This window comes from Notothenia rossii (assembly GCF_949606895.1).
Source record: "Notothenia rossii genome assembly, chromosome: 3".
Classification (NCBI taxonomy): domain Eukaryota; kingdom Metazoa; phylum Chordata; class Actinopteri; order Perciformes; family Nototheniidae; genus Notothenia; species Notothenia rossii.
In genome coordinates this window covers 20,900,811-20,917,672 of record NC_136901.1, presented here as the reverse complement: position 1 = coordinate 20,917,672, position 16,862 = coordinate 20,900,811, and the positions used below count along the sequence as shown (strand labels likewise).

The window sequence follows — 16,862 nt, the reverse complement described above, 5'->3', positions numbered from 1 at the left end:
ACATGTTTATGGAAAAGGAGTCCATGATCGATTCCAAGCCCGGGCCACTCACCTGAAGGAAAATTAGAGTAAACTGAAAAGATGAGGGGGTAGGTGGTCTGTGTGTGAGAGGCCGTGAGAGTGCTCTGGGTCTGCTGTTTGTAGAAGGTGAATGCCAACTTTTTCACAAAGCAAGAAAAACAAATCTAGGTAGCATTTTGTTATTGTCGCATATTTCCACTTGCAATTCTAACGTAGAGATGCTAATTTTGATTTTTTTCGTGACCAGTTGCCCACCCTCATTAACAATCTGTCCAGCCACAATGATAATCTATTACTTGACAAGTTTAATGGTTCATGTATGGCCCGCTGCAGTGTAGTTCTCCCATCCAGGAGAGTAAGCAGCCAGCACTGTGGAAAGACGTATTCAGGAAATCATCCATCCATCCATCCATCCATCCATCCATCCATTTTCTCCCGCTTATCCTTATCTCTAAGGGAGACGCCAGCCACCCGGCAGAGAAAACCCATCTCGGCCGCTTGTATCCGCAATCTCGTTCTTTCGGTCATGACCCATCCTTCATGACCATAGGTGAAGCCATTTGAACCACATCATCTGCAAAAAGCAGTGGTGCAATCCTTAGTCCAGCGAACTGCAGACCCCCTCCCCCACGACTACGCCTCGAAATCCTATCCATGAATATTACAAACGGGATTGGTGACAAAGCGCAGCCCTGGTGGAGGCAAACCTTCACCGGAAATGCCACTGCCGAGGACCTGGACACAGCTCTTGCTTTGGGAGTACAGAGATTGGATGGCCCCGAGTAGAGACCCCCTCTCCCCATACTCCTGGAGCACCTCCCACAGTGACTCCCTGGGAACCCGGTCATACGCCTTCTCCAAATCTAAAAAACACATGTAGACCGGATAAGCGTACTCCCAGGCCCCCTCCAGGATCCTTGCAAGATTAAAAAGGTGATCCGTCGTTCCACGACCAGGACGGAATCCGCATTGTTCCTCCTCAATCTGAGGTTCGACAATCGGTCTGACCCTCCTTTCGAGTACCTTTTTTAAATTTTTTTTTTTTTATTAGAGTCAACTTTCCCGGGAAGGGAGTAGTGTGATCCCTCTGTAATTGGCACACACCCTCTGATCCCCCTTTTTGAAAAGGGGAACCACCACCCCGGTCTGCAACTCCTTCGGTACTGTTTCCGACTTCCACGCAACGTTGATAAGACGTGTCAACCATGACAGTCCCTCAACACCCAGAGCCTTCAGCATTTCTGGGCGGATCTCATCCACCCCGGGGCTTTGCCACTGTGGAGTTGTTTGACTACCTCAGTGACCTCCCCCCGGGAGATTGGTGTTGATCCCCCGTCATACTCCAGCTCTGCCTCTAACATAGAGGGCAGAGTTGTCGGGTTCAGGAGTTCCTCAAAGTGTTCCTTCCAACGCCCTAAACAGTGTGCGAAAAAGCACACGTCCCACCGTCCGGGACGTGTTATTTACAATATCGGACAAGTAGATCTTTCAATTGACATTGACATTTTTCGCCCTCATTTATTGACAAATTATTGCTAAATTCAGTTTACAAAAGGCAGAACTCATTCGCAAATTGTACGTGTCCGCCATTGTTAGTTTAGAAATGTTGGTTTCGGTTCTGCTTATCGATTCCTAAGGAAATACATCTCGCCGCTTTTAGACGGGGGCGGGGCGGGGCGGGAAGCACAGTGGCAGGGTTGGGAAGCAAAACTCGGTTCCGAGTAGGAACAAATAACAATTGTCCGGTCCCGGGATTAATAAGAGTTGTGAGGACAGGAGGCCGAGCCCCGCTGACGGCAGCTCTCTCTCTCTCTATGCTCCGTATCAGCTGATCGCTGCATGGTGCAGCTCAGCGTCTCTCTCTCTCTCTCTTTCTACACACAGTGGATCCGCTGTATGTCTCACAGGCAGGTTGCAGTGTAGCATCAGAGGAGACTGGGTCAATTGTACATTCTCAAACTGCAATGCTTAGAACTAACTAAACAATGCAGAGATTATTTTTATATAATTGTTTTCAATAACCGTAAGAAATTAAACAGTATGATGTGATTTGTAAATGGGAATACAGATTTGATTTTTCTCCCAGTTTGTCATGGGACTTCTTCTCAAAGAACCCGAATCGAGAACCGAAAATAACCAGAATCGAAAAGCAGAACCCAAATCGTTAAAATCCAAAGGATACCCAACCCTATGTGTGATGCAGTAAAATCTTAAAATCGTAAAAACCGTGGGAAAATGTAAAATACGATGGTGAGGAAGAAGATTCCAGTGGCCCCAATTTTTGTCCATTCTGGACAACCGAAAAATGTATTCGGACAAGTAAATTGCCAAAGTCACTTGTCCATGGACAAATACTCTCTGAAAACTTTTTCTCACACTGCTAACACTCCATCAGTCGAGGTCAACAGCTTCCCATCCTTACTGTACACAGCTTGGATGGTTCCCTGCTTCCCCCTTCCTGAGGTGTGGGGCATTTTTCCAGAAAAACTTTGGTGCCGCCCGAAAGTCCTTTTCCATGTCTTCTCCGAACTTCTCCCACAACCGCTGCTTTGTCTCGGCCACGGCTGAGGCTGCTGCCCTCCGGGCCTGTCGGTACCGATGCGGAAATCATCTGCAGGTTAATTAAGAATAACTATTCGTTTTTAATAATAATCAATCACAATAGACAAATTCAATCAATCGAAACAGGTTTTAGAAAGTGTGATAGAAACAGGAAAGGAAATACATCTGCTTTTAAAATGCATTATGTGACATCATTGTAACTACAACTGTTAAAACAAATGTATAAAAAAACATTATTTGATGCCTGAATGTATTGAAATATACCATACTTTCAAACTACAAAATGTGGATTCCTGAAACACTAGCCTTACCTGCATTTAACACGACTAGTGTGGAGGGAGATGAGAGCTTATACTGTATACAGCAGCCTCCCCACTCTGATATAACAAGAGAAAAAGACTAACAAGCACATTTACCTTACATTTCCTGTTTATATAAATTGCACATTTTCTTTTTTTAACATTTTTAAATTTTATATACATTATATTAATATTTGTATATATAATATTCTTGTCATCGTGAATACAGAAAAACTAAATTCAGGCCAACAAATTGGTCAATCTGGATCCATGCATGATGAACGTGTTAATCAACATTGTAGATGCAAATCATGAATGCGACCATTATCTGGTTTCCAGGGTTAGATGACGGCAGTTCAGCAGAGCGAATACAGCAGTAAAGCACATGCAGCTGCTTAAGTAGAGACTGCTACTGAAGCAGCAGAGTGAAGGTCACGTTCACTGAGGGAAGTGTGTGTGTGTGTGTGTGTGTGTGTGTGTGTGTGTGTGTGTGTGTGTGTGTGTGTGTGTGTGTGTGTGTGTGTGTGTGTGTGTGTGTGTGTGTGTGTGTGTGTGTGTGTGTGTGTGTGTGTGTGTGTGTGTGTGTGTGTGTGTGTGTGTGTGTGTGTGTGTGTGTGTGTGTGTGTGTGTGTGTGTGTGTGTGTGTGTGTGTGTGTGTGTGTGTGTGTGTGTGTGTGTGTGTGTGTGTGTGTGTGTGTGTGTGTGTGTGTGTGTGTGTGTGTGTGTGTGTGTGTGTGTGTGTGTGTGTGTGTGTGTGTGTGTGTGTGTGTGTGTGTGTGGTGCAATTCCAAGGTAGAACGGAATGACTGTTCTGCGGTTTAATTGTTTTAAAGTACAAAATCAGAAAGAGGTTTTGACAAACTTGTCTTGGCAATCTCTGCTTTTAAAAGGAAATCCACAATTATAATCAGATCCTGATCTGTTTGTGGGCATCTTTGGTTTTAGTAGATCTGCTTTAACAGATAGGAATGATATTTGTTGAACTTCTTGGTGTCACATATTCTGTGAGAATGTATTTGAGCTGTCACTTGAAGTATGCCGACGGAATATTTTATAGGAAAAGCGTATTGCAAGATCCCCCCATGGGAATCAGGAAGTGGGCCGTTGCTATGCAGATAGGACACAGCTTGGATTGAGAGCAGCATTGGTGTGACTCGTTCAGGTGAAACATTCAATTTGATTGGATCCTGAGTGTAAAACATGTTGGATCCTCTCAAAAACAACCAGTTATCAATTGTTGCTCGTGCACCATTTTGTAATGTATTGATCGTTTGGTCTGGTGGGTTCGATAAACCCACGTTTCTTTGGGCTGTTTTGAAGGGTATGAACATGTGGGCAATTATTTAATTCATTAGCTTTATGTTTCCTACTTTTTTATTGTCAAACCGTAAACATATTTTAATCATGTTTGAAGTCACATAGTATAACCAATGTGTTGTATGTGCATTGCTTATCCTAAAACCCTCCCTTCAAAATAAAAGCCCTGACACTGAGCCGAGCACAGAACATGCAGCCTAACTAAAACATTATCCAGATGTACTGAACTGAAAGCCTGTCTGTATGAGGGGAAACTAGGGCAGCTGTTAAACACAGACCTAGTGATGCTTGGACTCAGCCGAGTGGAAATGATCTCTTGACAAACCCTCCAGAATGTGGAGCAGCTAGCTATGGTTCAGGAGCCATTCTGTCGTTCTGCTTCTGGAAAATACCCCGGGCCCCAGCCGCTCACCGTCAACCTTCATTCCCATGGAAACAAAAGAAATGTAGTGCTAATAATAGTATGTGGGGTAATAAAGACATCAGAGTATATCACAGTCTTTGTGCTGTTAATTATGCAAGTGTTGCTGTCAGTGTCCTATGAATCACTTGCGGACAGTTCTTCGTGACGCTTCATTTACCAGCAGTGAGTCCTGTAACTCTTCCAGAGTAATGTTCAAACACACGGGACTCCCAAACAGATGCGCAAACAGGCCTGATGTGAGTGTCTAAATGAAGGGCTCCGTTAGGGCACACACCAGTGCTCGGTGCGAGCCGTTGGCTTAGCAGATAATGTCAGGAGCTCAGCGTCATTTACACAGAGCCCTGCTAATGTGTGTCTGTGTGTGTGTCCTGTGGCTGACCCATATGGCCCGTGAGTCTGAGGACCAGCTTCCTGCAGCACTGTTGACACAAGCTTAAGGTCCTGTTTACACGGGAACGAAACGGGTTGTATCCACTACTTTTCTCTTTCGTATAGCCCCTTCGTTCACACAAGGCCTTAACAGAACCGCGGAAACGGACCCCTAAAACGATAACGGGTCCCAAGGTGGATAGATCTGCGGATGGAATGCTCTGGGGGGCCAAACTGCTCCGTGTGTACTTCCTATACGATCATTATCCTGATAACGATGAAGCCATAGCCCCGTCTCTCCCCACCTCTGTTGCTCACTGCTGTAGCATGGTCATTGGCTACTGCTACAGATGTCCGTGCAAAATCTACAGCTCCTCTACCACAACATGTTGCTAAATCCACCGCAGAGAATAAACAGAAGGGCAACCATGCTCGGGGGTCTTCTTCGCTGCTTTTGGTATATTTTGTGGCGGAAGTACAGCGCCACTTACAGGCCCGGCATATGTACTACAGCGGGTCGAGCGGTCTGGTGTGAGGGGACACGTTTATTGAGCCGTATCCGTGTGAACGGAAGGCTTTTTTGGTATCGAATTCAATTTGTTTGCGTTCCCTTACTTTCTGTCGTTGAACATGGGTTTTGCTAAGTGGATAGCTGTCAACAGTCACTGAACATTAGGCACTGATAAGACCCTCTTGTTGACTCTGCTCTGAGAGTGTTCCACCAGGAAAAACAACAGATGGGGTTTTGTTGTATCTCCTTGCATTTATTTTTACACAAGGACAAAACCTCACTGTTTCACCCTCTGTTATTGATTTAGCTGAGACTAAAGGCATCTTTTTCTTTTAAATTTAACTGGATTTGAATGCATTCAAACTCAGTGATGGGATTTGGAGTTGAAGTAATACAGTGAAGCTTAACAGTAGAGCAGTGAGGGAAGTGTATTTTTATTAATTCGCCCCAGACTCCCTCTTCTTTTAAGTGATGCCCAGCTGCTTGCGACAGTCTAAAGATATCTCATTAGAGTGACGCAAGGGAGCATGAGAAGCAGAAATCAGGCTGCCATGTTATAGAGCAGCTGTCAGCAGGTGTAGAGGACTCCCCACTCTTTGACAAAGGCCTAATTTCCCCATCAATCCATTGGAAGAAAAGGACTTATCTTTCCAGCTTTTCTTTTCTTTTCTAAAAATAAATGTCAGAGTGAATGAATAGAGGAAAACAAGTCAGGGAAAGTCAGGGGGGGGTGCAGGTGCTAGTGGAGCCTCGCAGATGGGGGTGCTGCTGCTCCCCTCCTCGCAGCAGCGAGCCGCGCAACGTCCCGCCAACACGGCACCCAGACCCCACGCAGCATTCTCATCTGTTTGTCCTTGCTGGTATCATTTTCTGGTTGCTAACGCCATTGTAACACATAATCACTGATGTTCCGCTGTAACTCATCAGAGCACAGTGGGCTCACAGGGAGGGGGGCAGGAGCTCCAACAAGCAGTTTAGGACAGAGTGAATACACATGCTATACAACGATGCTGTATGAGAAACCAATGTGAGTTTGGAACATTGCATAATATAAATCTTTTCTAGTAGACCTCAACAATGGAATTATGATCAGTAGTTGGTCATGACATGGGACCTTTTAAATATTTAAAGTTTTTTTTTTATTTGTTCGTTGCACAAAAGAAGCAGTACATGAAGTCAAATTTGGATATTGTGAGGAGCTTTTTGCCCTATTTTTAACAAGTTTAACCTGCAAAACCCCCCACAAATATACGTTGCCTACCGATACCTAAAGGGTGGCGATGATTACAATTTTAAACGATCTTGTTCTTAGTTTGTATAATTATAGTGCTATATCTACATGTGCCTGTCCTTCTACTGCTGACTCTATATGCTTTTCTGTATGACTTTTCATAGTGGGAGTCACTTAAAGCCCCTCCCATCTTGTCTTTCATTGGTGTCATCCACTCAGGTGCTGCCTCTTCCCATCTGTTTGAAGCAGGGATAAACTGGAGTATTCCCTCTGGGCTTTATTCTAAATCCTCATTTAGCCAAGTAGGGCAGCCACTTGAGGGACAGGCTGCCGGCTTTAATTAGAGCTGCTTTCTCCGTCAGACAGACTGGGGGCTCCAATCTGGAGACCACATCTTCCAGTGGTGCTCTCTTCCGCCTTAATAAACCACTCCACTGACTGTGAGAGCTGTCCCTCTGAAGCACTTTGAAAATTCATCCCTTTCCCTCATTGTTATTCCATTTCTTATCTCTGTTCTCACGTACTCCTGTGAATGGGGAAGAAGAGAAGCCATTGTTCTTCACTCTTTATAGAGATAAGGATAGAGTGTGAATTTGTGGATGACCTGTGGGAGATGTGGTCCCAGAACTCTTTCCATCACCTCCAAACATCTTCCCTGATCGGGTCCTGTTTACAATAGCAATACTGTTCTATAATCCATTAGAACTGGCAGCACCTGCAACAGGAAAAACAAGGGACCATTATTTATTTAAGACAAGACGATTGTACCACCAGTACTTAGAACAACAAGCCTCCACCAATGGAATATATGTGTTAATTGCAGTGAACGACACTAACAATATGATTAATTTTGACCATTGATACTCACTCTGTTAAACATTTTGAGACAGCGAAGTATACATTAGGTCCAGAGAGCTTTTTCTTATGAGAACCAGGCACTGCCTTGGGATTTCTGCTGCGATGATCAATGGTTACTATATCACGTATGCGGCTAGCTGAAGTTGCATCATATCACAAAGGATATTATTTGGACTGTGTTAGTCATATGGCTTTCCCAATGCAAAAGCGCTGATCAGTTTTGGCTAAAATCTTGTTTCGTCTTCCCTACCTTCCCTCATCAGTATGTTGTTTTTCCCTCTTTTTCAAATACTCAGTGGATGAAATGTTGGATTGCATCATTCACTGGATTGATGTTTTTAAGGGCAGCCACAGCAAGAGATCTTTTTTAGGCTCAGAAGGCTTAGGAAGTGCATTAGGGCAATCTGTGTGGATTTGTTATTGTAAAAAAGTGAAACCCAAACCCTGTAGGCCAGGGGTACTCAAACTTTTTTATTAAAGGTCCACATGTGAATTTTATACAAGGTCACTGGTCCGGATCAATGCCAGCAAAGTCCCCCAACCCCGGAGCGGAGCAACGAAACTGAAATTAAGAAGCAGTTTGCGCTATGCATGGGCTATGCATGGGCTATGCATGGGCTATGCATGGGCTATGCATGGGCCGCCTTGAGGGGGTTTCTTAATCTACGTTCTTTGGAGGCCCCCTTCTGGTCCAAGTTCTTGCTTGCCTTGCCTGTCGGCAAACAGCGCCCCTGTATACACACACACACATTCAATACATACATACATAGAAATGGCACCGTTTGTCTTGAACCTCTGCAAAAAAGGCATTAGAAGCATTAGAAAGTCAAGGTAAACTTGCGGTTAACTTGCGATCTGCAATGCGTGTCACGCACACAAGTAATGCAAATGTTCATTCTCACAACGCGTCAGACACAAGAAAATATACATTGATTTAAATCAGAATCACAACGTTTTTATTTTTTAATTTGTATAATTTTTATTTTTTATAATGGGACACAGGGTTCAGTCCGGATTGATTTGCAGTTCGGTCCGGATCCGGATATTGCTCCGGAGTTTGAGAAGCCCCGCTGTAGGCCTTCATAAACTGTGGATATCTGGGAGAAGGTCAGTGTCTGATTCAGCCATTGACAGTGTTAACTCAGATGTGGTTCCACATTGAATCCTTGGAGTCCAGCGTAGCACCACAGCTTGAGTCTGACAACATCAGTTACTGTTAGAGGACGCCTATCATTGTTGGTGAATTTCGATTTTTCATCTCTTTCCCCTTTTAACACTGTAAATTACAAGAAGGCACAACAAAAATACTTTTTTTAAACGAAAAACAGTTTGAAAAATGGTGAACACTTAACAAAAACATGAAGTCTTTGATCTAATTAAAGAGTGGTCAAAATCTCTTTCGTCTTTTTGTGTTAGAGACATCCTCAATGCTTAGATTCTACACTAATAGAAACAAGCTTTTATTATGAGAGTAGTGAATGTAGAGGAGATAAATGAACAATGGGTTCCGGTAAAAGGAACTAAGAGCACTTTATATTGACAAAGGTTAATGCAAGGTTTATTATCACAAAGGGGTGATGGGTTAAAAGGCCACACAGAGGGTGAAGAGCAATTGAAAGGAAAGGTTAAAATGTGTGAAATTGCAGAGCGTTCCAGCCTTGTAAAGAGAAGCATTGAAGTCAGCCAAGGAAAAAAGATCGATGTGTGGGCGTAGAGTTAATGGAAGTAAAGTTCTACTGACTGTGCTGTACAGGAAGGACTCAATAAAGAGGTGTGAACGTCTGATACACTGAAAGTCCTACAAGAGGCTTTCAGAAATGTGTGGCCTTTAAGGGTTTGGAACAAAAACCCCAAAGAAGTGTATTAACAGGAGTGCACATAACTTTCTCAGTGAGGTACTCAGATGAGTACCTGGAGTCAGTGTTTGTTACTCCAACTTCTGGTTATTTGATGAATCCCTCCATATCGCGAACGTCAACCGGGGAGTTGGGGGGTGCTAGTGGAGTACTTCATAACCACAGAGCGTGAATGTTGTGATCAGCTGTTTTAGCGCAGTTCTCCAGTGAAGGGGGGGGGGAGTCTCCCTCCGCAGCCGGTTGGCGTAGTTTTGGCACAATTCTGTTGTACAGACCGAAGTTAACAGCAGCCCTGTCTGTGCACACGGAGACCGGTGATCTAACCGCCTTCTGGAAAAGCTTCACAAGTACGTCGGTAGGCAAATGCACTTTGTGACACAAGTGACGGTACGCATTTCAGATTGTTGCCGCGCATGCGTACCTGTTTTTATCATTTTTAAACCAATGGCAATGTGTATCAAGCAACAGACCTCAATAACTTTGGTGATATTTCCTCTCATCCGTGCTTTTCAGACGGATGACATTGTTGTTTTATTCTAATTATCTTTCTGACTATGGATGGATTTCTGTGACGTTTTGTACTGACATTCATGTTCATCTGAAGATGTTCCAAGGAAGTTTTATCAGATACCCTACAGCTACACCCAATGAAACAACTTTTGATAGTATAGACTTTTAGATTTACCTAATCTGTCTCCTCCCAAACTGTTCCGTATTCTCTTCATTTTAACTGTCCTTTCTCTCCTCTTCTCCTCTTCATCTTTTTCTGCTCCTTCCTCGTGCTGCTGATGGTCTACATCAGGGATCACCAACTACATTTGTCCAAGGGCCAAAATGTATCCAATAGACATTATCGAGGGCCAGCGATTTTTATATAGCCCAGAATTTTGAAGTTGTTGACTGAATACATGCTCTGAAAGTAATCAGAATACAGTTACAGTTACGTGTCTTAAAAAAGTAACCTATTCAGATTACTTTTAGAACACTTTATTTTTCCATAACAGACAGGTATGTTTTTGTGAACAGGAGACACTTATTTTACTGTTTTAATGGCTCATCAAGAACTCAAACACAACATCTTGGTGCACTGGCGGCACATATCAAACCCGGGCCGGGGGGCGGGGCCGCATGACCGGGCCCTTTAAACCCAATAAAGCTTGACTAAAATATCGGGAGTCCGGGGTATGGTAATCTGACGTTCGTGCGTAAAAAGTCGCTCAGTCAGTAAGATTACAATTTAAAACAATGTTTGAAAGAAAAGTAACTAAAGAAAAGGTGTAATATTTAAGATTTCGTTTCTGCAAAGGGTATAGAAACAAAATATATATCAGAGATAATAATGATATAACATGACATAAAGTCCAACAAACCACAAGGACAACGAAAACATAGCCTAATAAAATGAATACATTTCTGACACACCATTCACCATGGACAGCCAGCCGCCACCATGAGAGCACAGCAGTGTAAAATTGGCACGGCGGCCCATACATTCACGTACAAGTAGGCTACTGTACAAATTCAATTTGAAGATTACTCCCCTCTACTTGAAGGGCACTCGGCGAGCCTTGCGCTCCGCGAACTCGTCCACAATCCGCTGTATGTCCAATTTCTTGGCTCGGTCACTTTCGATGGACAGCAAGGCCAGTCCACTCAGTCTCCCCTGTCCCATCGTGCTCCTCAAATAGTTTTTGATGAGTTTTAATTTGGAGAAAGAGCGCTCGGCGGTTGCCACGGTGACAGGAAGAGTCAGAAATAAGATGAAGGCTGTGCAAACCTCACTGAATGTAGATGTTACTGCTGGGTGGTAAACAATGAGCATTTTTACCAGATCTGCGACAGATTTTAGTTTTTGTATTTTGCCCCTGAAACAGGTTCTGAAAGAAAGCAGCTGGCCAGGGAAGCTGGCGGCGATGTACCGACTGTAGTGCTCTCTAAGCCGCTGGGCAGCTTGGTGTAAATCCTCATCCTTTGCTTGTAGTAGTGTGTTGGGGTGAATTGCCTCAAACATGTTCACAGTTGCATTTAAGATGGTGAATCTTTGGGACAGTTGCTGGATGATTATAATCGAGACATGCATTGAAAACGGTCACCCGAAAGTTGCTCTCTGCGTCAGTGAGGCGGCTGTCTTCAGAAAGTTCATCAAAGTGTCTCTTAACTTTCCTGGCCCTGGTTGTTTCAAACTGTGTTTGACTTCCCCATTTAGTAGCCAGGGCAAGAGTGGCGGACTTCGCCTCATCAAATTGTCCCCTATACTCCACCAAAACACTGATGGCATTTTGCAGTAGAGTAGATGCTTTGAGAATATCCGCGTCTTTTGCTTGCATTAACTGTGAAGCACAATTTATGCTTTCCAAAATCTTGGTCTGCATGTTGACCAAAAATAGAAAGCTAAATTTGCTTATGGCATTCTTGAGTACACTTGCTTCATTGCGCTCATCCTTTTTGTCACTGGTAAGGGATATTTTGACGAGGGCTTTTATAATGTCTCCATATCTGTGCCTTAACGCAACAAGCGCATCATGGCGAGATGACCAGCGAGTGGGACATAACCGTTTTAATGTGATAGTTCTGCTCTCTGGCGTCATTAACTCACTGAGCAATGCCCATCGTTTGATACTGTGACCAAAAAAGTTGTAGAGCGTCTCTACAGTGTCATAGAACTGCTTCACTCCAGGGACATTTTTAACAGAGTCGTTGAGTGCTAGGTTGAGATTATCAGCAGCGCAATGAACATAGTGGGCAAGGGGCTCCTTCTCGGCTATTCTTGCTTGCACGCCTGAATACACACCACTCATATTAGCCGCCCCTTCATAGCCCTGTCCGCGACATTTAGACAGATCTAATCCGTTTTTCTCTATAGAACCAAGGATTTTGTTTTCAAGCTCTGAAGCTGATGAACCTTTAGTCACTTCAAAACCCAAAAAGACTTCATTGATCTGTATATCTGTTGCAATATCCATGTCGTTCTTAACAACAGTTATGTAGCGGTAAACCTGACTCAACTGGTCTATCTTTGATACATCTTGCGTTGTGTCCATGATGACGGAATAAAATGGGGCTTCGTTTATTTCATCAATGATGTCAGCTTTCACACGTTGAGATAATATGTAAATAATTTCATCTTGAATCTGGTGACTGAGGTATTTCACTGACCCTTCTGGTCGGTTGATTAGCTCTTTCAAAACAGGGTCGTAGCGAGCCAATAATTCTATTATTGACAAAAAGTTGCCAGCTTTTCCCTGACCTAGAACCTCTCGATGGCCCCTGAATGCCAAGTTGCTTGAAGCTAGAGTGAGAGTTACATTAACAATGCGCTCCACGACCTGTCTCCAAAATTGGGCGGCATTACGCACATTCCTCTCCATGTCAGCGTCTATTGTGCCGTTGGTTTTCCACTGCTCATATACTACGCATGCACCAAGGTGTATTTGAGTGGATTCATGCCTCTCAATTTTAGTAGAAAGATGTTTCCAGTCTTTTATTCCGTTTACCCATGCATTGTTGTAGAACGGTGCCTTTCGGTTGGCAAAAAGCCAGCAAGGCTCACAGTAGCAGCAGTCCAATTTTGGGGAATAGCACATCCAGCTGCGTGGAAATTTCATCCCAACTTTAGTGGTGGAGGTGTAATAGCTTTCTGAAAAGCAACGGTCATCCTTGTCTTTGGGAAATGGACCTTTGGGTTTGCATGGGCCCATTTTAAGGATATATCTTTTGATATTGGCGTCCTCAATTTTTTCAAAATAGTTTGCCCGATCAGTCGGAAAACGCTCCAGAGGATAATTGCAGGACACATCATGATCCGTGGTCTGAGTTTCACCCGTAGGAGTAGCGTGAGGAGGAGACCTGTTGCTGATTTCATTCCCAGTGTCCGGTACTTCTTCACCTTGCGGCGCAGCAGGTAAGGAGCCGGAGGGGGAGGGGTGCGGCTGGTCAAGCGTCAGGCCTGGCTCTCCTCTAGACGAGCAGCTAGCAGCTGCTGAGTCGTCCCTATTGTTGTTGTTGTTGTTGTTATTATCATCATCATCATCACTACAGCCGAGAGACCTAAAAGGAAATAAGCTAGGCGGCCGAGCTACACGAAGTAACAACAACCATGATATCAACATTTACCACAAACTCACATTTTCTTGTTGACAGTGTGTGTCCGTGATTGTAGCCTACCTGTAAATCTGGCTAACCCCCACTAACGTTGTTGGCGGGCTGGGGCTCAGGGATGAAACACGGCTGGCAGGGGCAACAACTTCAGGTTCATCTCCCGCAGGAGGAGGAGTAGGGCGAAAAAAATATCCATCTAGCTTGGACAATTTGGCTTTTCCTTGGTCCTTTTTATCTTTTTCTTTGCGTTTTGTAGCTCCACTTTTGTGTTTATAACTGCTCATGCTTAGCCAGTGCTCTGTTGAATGACAAGTGATTGATGATGACGTTGACGTTCATTTACGTATGATGTTGATGGACGGCTGTTGACGATTTTACCCAAAATACATTTGGAGACAATAGAAGAGATTCACTTGCAATTTTTCATGTTTTAATGTTAAATGTGAGTGGGAAAATAGCAGCACAAGTTCAACTCATATTATAGGCTACAATGCTTTATCAGAGTGTCCGCGGGGTCTTAAAAAGTATTAAAAGTTGATAAATCAATTTAGCGAAAATTAAGGCTATTAAAAAGTATTAAACGGCATTTTCCAAGGTATTAAGAAGTCCCACAGCAACGACAACATGAAACACCCTTTAATTTGCTGAAACAACATGTCGGGAAACCCCTTGAAGGCGGCCCCATGCATAGCGCGCCGTAAAATGCTGCTTATTATTTTAAGTTTCGTTGCCTTGCTCCGCTCTGTGGGGGGGGGGGGTCCCCAAGGTGGGTCCCAAGGTGGGTCCCAAGGTGGGTCCCAAGGTGGGTAGACCGACATACGCAACGCTCTGGGGGTCCAACGGCTCCGTGTGTAAGCCCTATATGATCATTTTCTGAAAAACAATGAAATAGCCCGCCTCCCTCTCCCCACGTCTCCTGCTGCTGCTGGGCTGTCAGAAGAGGGGGAGGAAAAGAGAGGCAGGCACCGTTTATTAAATATTATTATACAGAGAACAGAGTCGTTATCAATTTGTTTTAAAGCTCAATAAATAACAAAGAAGACCTCTGATCGGCCCTTTTCTAATTTTGTACGGAAGATTTAAACTTTAGAGAGATACAGCAGGAGAACACGCCGTCCACCGCGGAGAATAAACAGAAGGGCAACCATGGCAACCATGCTCCGGGGTCTTCTTCGCTGCTTTTGGTGTATTTTGGGCTGCAGCAGCGCCACTTACAGGCCTGACGTATGTACTACAACGTTTCCAGCATTTCCAGCGGTCTAGTGTGAACGGACACGTTAATGAATCGAATGCTTGTGAACAGAAGCCTTTTTTGCGTTTGCGTATGCGTTTTACCGTATGTGTCCTCGTGGTGCCGGGGTCTAAGCCAAACTATATCCGATCACAGAGATCTGCTATTTTAAAGTAAAGTCAACACATATCGACCCTAAATATAGTCTATATTAAGAACGAGAAAAGTCTTAACATATATATCCTTTTTTGTAAACATATGACAAATGTGTGAGGGTGATGACGTCAGAGCATCGTCCTATGTGCCAGGGCTTAGCCCCGGACAGCCCCAGCCCAATTTAACCCCTGGGTATTTGTGAGGGAGCTCCTATATGGCATTACCCCGCTGAAGCTCACCAAAGTTTAATATATTTCATAGTTCAAAGTTTTGTCAATTGTTTCGTTTATTGGTCAAATACTGGTTTCTAATGGTTTCTGAGGAGTTTTACTGGAATGAAAGAGCACAGAGTACAGAAGCAACAAAGCAGCATACTGCATTAAACCTGACCTTCACAGAAAGGTTGAAGTTCATGTGCAGAGGAGGCTTCAGTAGTCTGTCTGCACTCTGTTTAGTTTTGCTATCTTACAATCAATATAGTAAATGTGAGGTAAAGTGTGTCGCCAATGTAACCGGTTAGAACTCAAAGTTGTGATGAGGTCTTAAAATGTATGGAAAGGGTCTTAAAAAAGGTCTTAAAAGGTATTAAATTTGACCTCAGGATTTCTGCATATACCCTGTTTATACCTAATATGACCAGGAACGTCAGTGCACTCAGTGGCGCGAGGCGGGCCCCCATTGGGTCCCGACCGTCCCGGGCCCGGGGAGCCCTGCCCCTACAGCCCCCCCTGAAGCTCCGCCCCTGTCTTGGTGTCATTCTGGACAGCTCTCTCATCTGCACCCCACATAAAAAACATCACCCGGACTGCATTCTTTGAACTGTCTTAAAACCTTTCCTTGGAATATGTTATGAATTGTAAAGTGTCCCTTGGTGCTTTGAAAGGCGCCCCTAAATAGAATGAATTATCATTATTATTTATTATCTGAAACGATGTAATAACTTTTAAAACTTTTTCCAGTCACTTGCCCCATGCATTCAGCAGCAGCAGGCCATTCACTTTGATTTGATCCCGTTATGAAATGTCGTCATTTCGACAATAAATACATAAACGTTATCTTGCACATTTTATCTAACCATCTCCGTTTCTAACTTTCAATATATTTTAAAAGAGATCTCTCTCTCTCATCTGCGTGCGGGGGTGAGGCCTCACAGACACGCTGCATCTCTCTCTTGCTCACAGACATGCTGCAGCGCTGTGCAGTGTGCACACAGTTCTGCCGGTAATGAATATTACATTTTGTGAGGAAACTTTTCCACCAATAATTCCAATAAGTATTCCAAAATGTATTCACTTCAGGTTTACGAAAGTAACTGTTATCAGGTTACTCGTTTTTCAAATGTAACGCCAGCTGAATACAGTTAGCCTACTTGATTTTTGTATTCTGATTAACGCCGTTACATGTATTCCGTTACAACCCAGCCCTGCTTCTAGGCTACTGTCCCGCAGCTCCAGCCTCTCTGTTGGACTCTGTCGCAGCGGGGCTACTGCTGTGGTGCGGAGCGCATTAACCAGACTTTTCACAACGAAGGATCACTTCTTCTTCAAGGCAGGGAAGGTTTCGCAGTACGCAGTCTACTGTCCCGCAGCTGCTGCCTCTCTGTTGGACTCCGGTACTGCACCTTACTCACGAGACATTGTATAAAAAAAAAATGGGTGGGGGGCGAACGCAGTAACCACTCCGCCAACGCCACTGTCACCCCCGTCGTGCGGGTCGGATGTGGCCCGCGGGCCGCCAGTTGGTGGTCACTGGTCTACATCCATGAGTTAAGCCCTGCTAATGTGCCTTTGCTTGTTCTGCGTGAATAACTTTTTCAGTTTTTTTTTATTATACCAAAACGGCTGTCATGCTACTCTTTTAAATATATGTTTTTTTTACTGTTTGAAAAGTTCTTTTTCTAGGAAGGCTAATGCACTTAGTTGTTCACTT

At 44.0% G+C, this 16,862-nt stretch overlaps 1 protein-coding gene across 8 annotated transcripts in view; it reads left to right on the top strand.

The window, feature by feature from the left end:
* The window catches only part of camk2d1 (calcium/calmodulin-dependent protein kinase (CaM kinase) II delta 1), a 107,432-nt gene that overhangs the window by 8,065 nt on the left and 82,505 nt on the right, over positions 1–16,862 (top strand). The window lies entirely within an intron of this gene.